The sequence below is a fragment of the Elephantulus edwardii genome, unplaced genomic scaffold (genome assembly GCF_000299155.1).
Source record: "Elephantulus edwardii isolate Elephantulus edwardi_28Jun2011 unplaced genomic scaffold, EleEdw1.0 scaffold00022, whole genome shotgun sequence".
Lineage (NCBI taxonomy): Eukaryota > Metazoa > Chordata > Mammalia > Macroscelidea > Macroscelididae > Elephantulus > Elephantulus edwardii.
Window position 1 is genome coordinate 16,204,834 of NW_006399772.1, and position 8,119 is coordinate 16,212,952.

Consider the following 8,119-nt stretch of genomic DNA (forward strand, 5'->3'; position numbering starts at 1 on the left):
CTTTTCCAATGATTCTGTCCACGGATTTAGTCAATATGATTTCCACGCCGTCAGGTGAAGTCCATGGGTTTGTTTGGGTTTTTTTAAAATTTATTTTTATTTTAATAATTTTAATGAACATTTACAGAGATTTTGGATTTCCATTCATTCATTGTTGTACTTTTCTCCCTGCCTAGCCCTCCCCCCGTAATTACTTTTATAGTCTTAGTCTTGTCTCATTAAATTTATAATTATTAAATTCTTTTTTATGATATGAAAGGGATTCTATACCATATTATATATGCATTTTATAATTCATAATTATAGAGATGGCAGGGAAGTCACAAGTAACTGTCATTTTCAAATAATTAATAAAACTACTTTTAAGCAGTCATTGTCTCCTCACCACAAGCATTCTTTATCAGCTAAGTTGCAGGATTTGACAGACGTGTGCTTTCTGTAGTGCGTTTGCAAAGCTGTACATTGGACAGAAGAAGAGCCGCAGAAGAAAGAAGTAAACAGTCAAACACCTACTAAAGGCACATGCCGAGCACGGGTTCAGGGTGATCAAAATCTGGCCTGAGCATCATTACTGATCTTTGTCTAGAATTCCAAAAATCCCTAGCCATGGACATCAAGCCGAGTAACTTCACCTTACCCTCTGTTGGGTAAAGAACATTTAATTACTCTGAATATTGGAACTACCAGATAAAATCACTTTTGTGTGATGAGAAAAATAAATCTATCCATAGTGCAGGAGGGGAAGACCCTGGATGAGATGATTTGACTCAGGGACTGGAGTAATCGGGGAAGGTGTGTCGGAGATAGTGAGACTGGCTCGGGATAGAGCAGGGTTCATAGGGTCCCTGTGAGCCACAGGTGACTCGACGGCACATTACAGCAACAACCTATATAAAATGTCTGTTCTACCCATGTAGATAGAATGTTCATTCTCCACGTTGAATGCCTTATTGTCAACATTAATCTGAAGGCCCTTAAGCCATTTAAAAAAATGAATCTTTTGTCTCTCATTTCACCACTACACTCATGCATAATATGCGTGAAGAATTCTGTCTTTTAAACTGAAGAGGTTTGAGTGGCACAGCCTTTCTATGAAGATGGCACCAAAAGCAAAGAAGGAAGCCCCTGCCCCTCCCAAAACTGAAGCCAAAGCAAAGGCGTTAAAAGCCAAGAAGGCGTCCTGAAGGGCGTCCACAGCCAAAAAGAAAAAGATCCACACGTCGCCCACCTTCCGGCGGCCTAGGACGCTGAGACTCCGAAGACAGCCCAAATACCCCTGGAAGAGCGCCCCCAGGGAAAACAAGCTTGACCACTATGCCATCATCAAATTTCCTCTGACCACTGAGTCAGCCATGAAGAAGATAGAAGATAACAACACACTCGTGGTCATTGTAGATGTCAAGGCCAACAGGCACCAAATCAAAGAAGCTATAAGGAAGCTCTATGATAATGCATGTGTCAACACCTTGTTTAGGCCTGATGGAGAGAAGAAGGCCTATGTTTGACTTGTTCCTGACTATGATGCTTTGGATGTTGCCAACAAAATTGGCATCATCTAAACTGAGTCCAGCTGGCTAATTTTAAATACACATTTTTCTCACCATTAAAAAAAAAAGTGGCAGAGAGTAAGTATTCAGTTTGGTTCTAAGCTAAATTTTGGTGTGTTGTAGACTCTTCTTCCCACTGTTACTGTGAGAAATGAAGAGCTAATTGAACAGAAAGAATTACACAGACAGCAGATATCCTATGACTAACATAATAGGAAAAGCTTGCCTGTCTCTATTACCAAAGCACTTGTATGAAATCTTTTTGAAGTATAATTCTGCCCTCAGTTTTTTATATTTGCTTAAATGCCAATTTAACACTCAAGGTTAAACTTCCCATCCTCACTAAATACTGCATTCTTTTAAATTATTAATACTCCAAAAATGTTCCTTTTAAAAGATATTCTGTCATTGTGTTCAGAATTCTTCAAGAGTTTTCGCATTTGTAATGGTTTCAGTCAGAGATTTTCCCTCTGTCCTTGTGCAGGGCAGGGCAGGCAGGTATCCCAACTGGAATCTGCAACAGCTCAATCCAAAATGGGACTCCAGAACCTTGCAAATGAGAACAGCTATGAGCACCTGTACCAAATAGCCTCACGGATCTACCAAAAGTCCACAGAATGATAACTGCTGGATTTACTTTTGAACTTTACAAACTTTGCCTGGCCTGATATGGCAAGCAAGATGGAGGTAGGATTGTCTTGTTACATACTGTTGAATTGACTATAATTATTTTTATTTTGGGGTTTTTTCTTCCATAAGTATATAGTTCACTGCCAGTTGTTAAGTGCCATTAAGTCAACTACCAGTCAAAACAACTCTATAAACAACAGATCTGCACCCTGCGCTGCCCTGCACCACCATCGCCATCTCCAGCTGCCCACGCCCTTTGTTACCATCACCCCGTCCTTTTGAGGGCCTTCCTCTGTTCATCTGACCTCCCACCTTTCCCAGCATGACGTCTTTTTCCAAGAACTGCCCCCCTTCTGACACCGTGCCTTTTAGTCATTGATAAATGGAAGAAAGATGCTCCTTTTACAGTCAGAACCATATACGGATACTCTTTACTATGGAAATACGTAACTTCCACAACACTGGGGAGAATAGGACAATGAACTTTCTTGTTCTCAGCACTTAGCTTCAAAACTTTGCAGGATGCGGTGGATTGGCACAGTGACTGCAGCAGTGGGTTTAGCACAGCAGAAATTGTGAGGATGGCATGTGGTTGTGTATCGATGAGTCAGGACCAACTCACAGCTAACCCACCAGCAGGTGTTTAAAGCCAGTCAGTCACACAAAGGCACACCCAGTAAATGCTATTGATAGTGCTCCACTCTTGGGTCCTGGTCGACTAGAGCAAAAGCCACTGGTGAAAGGAAAAACCATTGACACAAACCAAATATCAAAGAATGTAACCTTCAATATTGATTGCATTACCTCTGGCCAAATTGATTAATGTGAGAATGAACATTATTTAAGTGGTACAGCAGTCATTTGTTTGTTGTACTGAATAACTTGGAGTTGCCAGTCACTGTGCCATAGCTGTGACAAATGCCATGTGACACTGTTTGGAGGAGCTTCCAGATTTCAGGTTTGGAAGGAATGGCATCCACTTCCTATGCCAGATGCCTCTGAAAACTATAAACTCCATAAACATAAAGAAATGAAGTTAATTATAGAACAGAGTTCAGGTCTTTTGTTTATAGGGTCACTATGTATTTGACTTGATGACACTTAACCACTACTAAGTGAGACTAGTGTTGTTATATTTTGGAGGAGCATTCTTGTACTTTGTACATCACTAATTGTCAATTTGCTGTACTGAGGGTTTGTTGTGATACTGAACCTGTACCATTGGGGTACCACGTACCATAATGGTTTACCAATATGGACAGTGTTTGGTGGAGCTCCCATTTGTAGGGCAGGTTTGGAAGAAGGAGTGGCATCCACTTCCTAAACCACAAGTCTATGAAAATGGCTATCAACTTGGAGAAACGTATAGAAAAGGTCTTTTGTTCATGGAGTCACTATGACTCGACAGCAATCAACAATGACAAAAATAATCACACAGGAGAAGACTGCCCATATTTCTCCCATGGAGCAGCTGGTAGATTAGAACCATGTGCCTTTTGGTTGACAGCACAATTCCTTACCACTAGGCCACCAGAGCTCCTGAGGATGGCCTACAACTGTTACATGTAGAGTTACAGTCAGAGCTGATTCAATGGTATCTAACAACTATGGTTTTAGATCTCTAGGACTCCAGTTAAGCTTGCAGACATTCAGGACTGGTACATTTTCATTAACAAGCAAGCAAAGAGGAACTGAAATGAAAAATCCCTTCTTGTGTTAAAGATGCAAACTTTCATGCCCCAAAGAATAAGAAAACAGATCTACACTAGAGCTCTCTGTCTCCAGAAATCAGATCTGTTCAGGAAATCAAGGAAGATCTCAGATGTTTTCCACAATGTGCTTCAATCCTACTTGGAACAGGTGTTCTGGATTGATGGGTGGATGAGAACAGAGTAAGATTAAGGCAAAAGAGGAGAAAGCTTAGAAAACCTTGAGGTTTCAGAAGATAAATACCTACAAAAGAGGACTTGAGATGCTGACAGACCAGAGAAGAGATGATGTCCTTGGGACTTAGTGCATGGAAGGATTTTTTTAAATTTTGTGGGTTTTGTTTCTTTTTTTTTTAGATGAGCAAGTTTGAGTATAGGGATGTAGGTTTAAGGACGGACCCAGCCACTTGGGTCTGAAGAAATCCAACAAGAATGGAAGCACTATCAGCGTGCAGACGAAGCGTGAATATAGGCCGCCGCTCGTAAAGCCCTGGTGGCCTGATGGATAAGGAGTTGTGCTGCCAACCCACAGACAGACAGTTAAAACCACCAGCTGCTGAGCAGGAGAAAGACAGGAAATCTCCCATTTGATTTACTGCCTCTGAACAAATACTTGCGGGAGGGTCGACTATGAGTCAATTCCAACTTGACAACACATAACAACATTCTCAGAACTGTGTAAAAGACTTCTTGGTAAAAACCACTCGGAGATTTCTTTGTGAGCAGTCAGCCCAGCATTTGTTCAGCAAAACTTGCATCAGAAGACAAGTTATGGTGCAACCACTATGGAAGGCAGTATGGTGTCTTCTCAAAAAAAGTTGCAAATACAAATACTATTTGACCCAGCAATTCCACTACTGGGAATATACCCCAAAGAAACCAAAAGTGCCACCCAAGCAGATATATGCACACCCATGTTTATTGCAGCTTTGTTCACAATAGCAAAGAGTTGGGAACAACTCAATTTCCCATCAACAAACGAATGGATACACAATGGAACACTGCCCTGCATTGATAAACAAGGAACTCATGCAATATTATTCAAAATGGGTGCCCCTAGAGGGCATTATGCTGAGTGAAGTATATCAGTCACAAAAGGACAAAATACTGCATGGTGCCACTGTTGTAAAATGGGACTGACATCAGGGTTGAGGGAACCTATGAAAAGAGGGGATAAATAATGTATACTGCATTGAAACAGATGAGGGAGAGAACTGTTTAAATGAAATATAGGATTAGGTATTTTCATGACAAGATTACAGGGGAAAAAAGCATATTAAAGCGGACTGGGGGAATTATATAACAATGAAAGATTTTTTTTTTTTCTTAAAAGAGATTAACTGGGGGAGGGGTGGGCAGGGAGGAAAATGTGCAACAATGAATGAATGGCGGTGAATTAAATGGAAAGAATATGCTGTAAAAGATATATGTGTGTTGCATTAAAAAAATCATTCATTTAAAAAAATAAAAAAACACAAGACAAGTAAAAAGTCATGGAATCAGGAGATGCCAGGCCTAGTGGGAAGCCCTGAGGGGGAGGAAAGATGGCGGCAACCAAGACCTTAGGCTACTTGAGCTGATTTGTGGAGACCAGTGAGGCTTCTGTGATTGTTCCCTCCAGTGCTACCATGACCACAAATGCCGCGTTTACTGGAGAGTTCTCCCTGTCGTGAAAACAACGGCAGACAGAACATACCTCTTTATGTCGATAATTGGAGGAAAGCAGTATCCTGTCACCCAAAGCCAAGACCTGAGGTGCTATCAGGTGTCCTGGATTGTTGAATACAGGCACATCCACTCGGGCATGTGGTAGGCCAGGTTCTTTGACAAGGAATTCTACCGCCTTCTGAGAAAGTCCCAGAGCAACAGCAAGAACATCTGGGTCAACTGTCTCCTCTTTATTGTTGACTTCAAGCTCCCAAGCACCTGGAACAGGCTCTAAATCACCACAGAGGTGCCAGCAGCTGCGATTAGCACCGCCGTTTACTTCCTTGTCTTAGATGCCACTAGTACCCAGGCATAAGTCCCATCTTACCCCACCTCCTCCAGGCCCTTGTTCTGTTCTCTAGAACCTCACTCATGCAGTCAGAATCTCCTGGGCAGAAAGGAGCTAGATTCTAATATCCTGAAAACCAGGATGTGCAAATGATAATCTATCTCCGTCCCAACAGCATGGTGTTAGTGTTGTATCATAACTACATAAAACTTAACTGCTGGGAAATACTGTATACACAATATTAAAAGGCAACTGTGGCCACTTTCCCCTCTTCAGCTGGTGTGACTACTTAACCATAATTCACAAAGAAACATTTTCTAGGCACAACAGATGTCTGTAAGATACATGGTAGAGAAATATTTTTGATACTCTAAATATAAAGACTTCCAAAAGATTCCAGAGACCAACTAGTGTAAACTGAATTTCAAACTGACCCCTAGACCCCCTTCAGAAATCCTTGTGAGAGAAGAGAAGCCAGTCCACACACCCCAAGCTTCTCTACCTATAGCTGCTTATTGAACTTTCAAGAAAGTTTTGAGTTGAAGAAAAAAGTTGCAAAGCCTACAAGTATGATGTTGTTAGGTGCCATTGGGTTCCCTATGACTCCTAGCAACCTATGAACAACAAATCTGAACCTTAGCTTAACCTGTGCCAGCTCACAATGTCATATCCTTGAGCCCATTGCTGTAGTCATTGCGTCAATCTGTCGTGTTGCAGATTTTCTTCTCTCTCTCATCCTCTCCACCTTTCCTAGCATGATGTTCTTTTCGAAGCACTGCCCCCTCTGACAGCAGGCCCAAAGTATATGAGACAAAGGTTCACCATCCTTCCCTCAGAGGAACACCCTGGTTGCATTACTTTTAAGATAGATTTGCTTGTTCTAACAGTCCAAGGATATTTGTACTCTCCTCCGACACCAAAAAGTCAAAGGCATCTATTCTTTTCTGTCATCCTTATTCATCGTCCAATTTTCAGATGCATAGGAAGTAATTGTAAAGGCTGTGGCTTGGAATATGAGCCCCTTAGTCTTTATACCGACCTCCTTGCTCCTTAGCACTTTGGAGGGGTCCTTGACAGCAGACTTTCCCAAGGCAATGTATCTTTTGATTTCTTGACTGCTGTTACTCTGGGTTGTGGATCAAAGTTAGATGAAATCCTTGACAACGCCAATCTTTTCCCCATCTATTGTGATGTTGCCTACCTCATGTGACTTAGACTCCCTGCTGTTTAGAAGATTTCTGACTCATAACTGAATGTCCATCAGGTTTTCAAGCCTCTAAATCTTACTCTCAGGAGACCATCTTTCTCCCAGGGGTTGGCTGGTGGATTTGAACAGCTGGAAATGTGTAGCCTTTCAGTTGGCAGGCAACTCGCCACAGACTACACCATCTGAGCTCCAGTTTGAGCATGGAGATATCAGTAATTTAATGCCTAAAAATACACCAAAAAGGTGTATAAAAAATCTTTTGCTTGTTGCCATTAGGTGTTGTCACCTATGGCTCTTAGGAGCCCTGTGAACAACACAGCCGTACCCCACGCCGCACCAACTTCATGATCTCCACCACGCTCAAGCCCTTCGTTGCACTCACTGTGTCACTCCATCTCCTGGAGGGTCCTGATACCCCTTTCCCAGCATGATGTCTTTGTCCAAGGACCGGTCCCTCCTGACAATATGATTTTACCATCATTCTTTCTAATATGTTTGATAAAGAACACTCATGCTCATCCTTTTAGATTGTAGCTTAAAAGATGGCTAGTGATTGTTATTCCATAAAAAGTCAGGAAGGTAAAACTCATAAAAGATAACCAATATATTTGATAGGAAGTTCTGGTGGCCTAGTGGTAAGGAATTGTGCTGCCAACCCGAAGGCAGGCAGTTCAAATCCACCAGCTGCTCCATGGGAGAAAGAGGAGCTATCTCCACTCACGAGATTTACAGCCTCTGAAAACCCACTGGAGAGTCATCTGAGTCCATTCTGGCTCAATGGCACATAACGATCACCACAACATAACATGTTATAACACTGAAAAAGAAAATAGGAACCGCTGGGGAAGGTGATTGTGATAAAGAATTTACTGGTTGAACAACAAATTGAAGGGTTGAAGGGTTTGGTTTTCGAGGTTCTAAATTGTATCAGCAAAGAATGTCTATCTTTCTGCAAAGTGACCATTGGTGCATTCGAACCAGATGCCTTTAAGTTAACAGCTCAACTCCTTATAATTATGCCACCATGCAT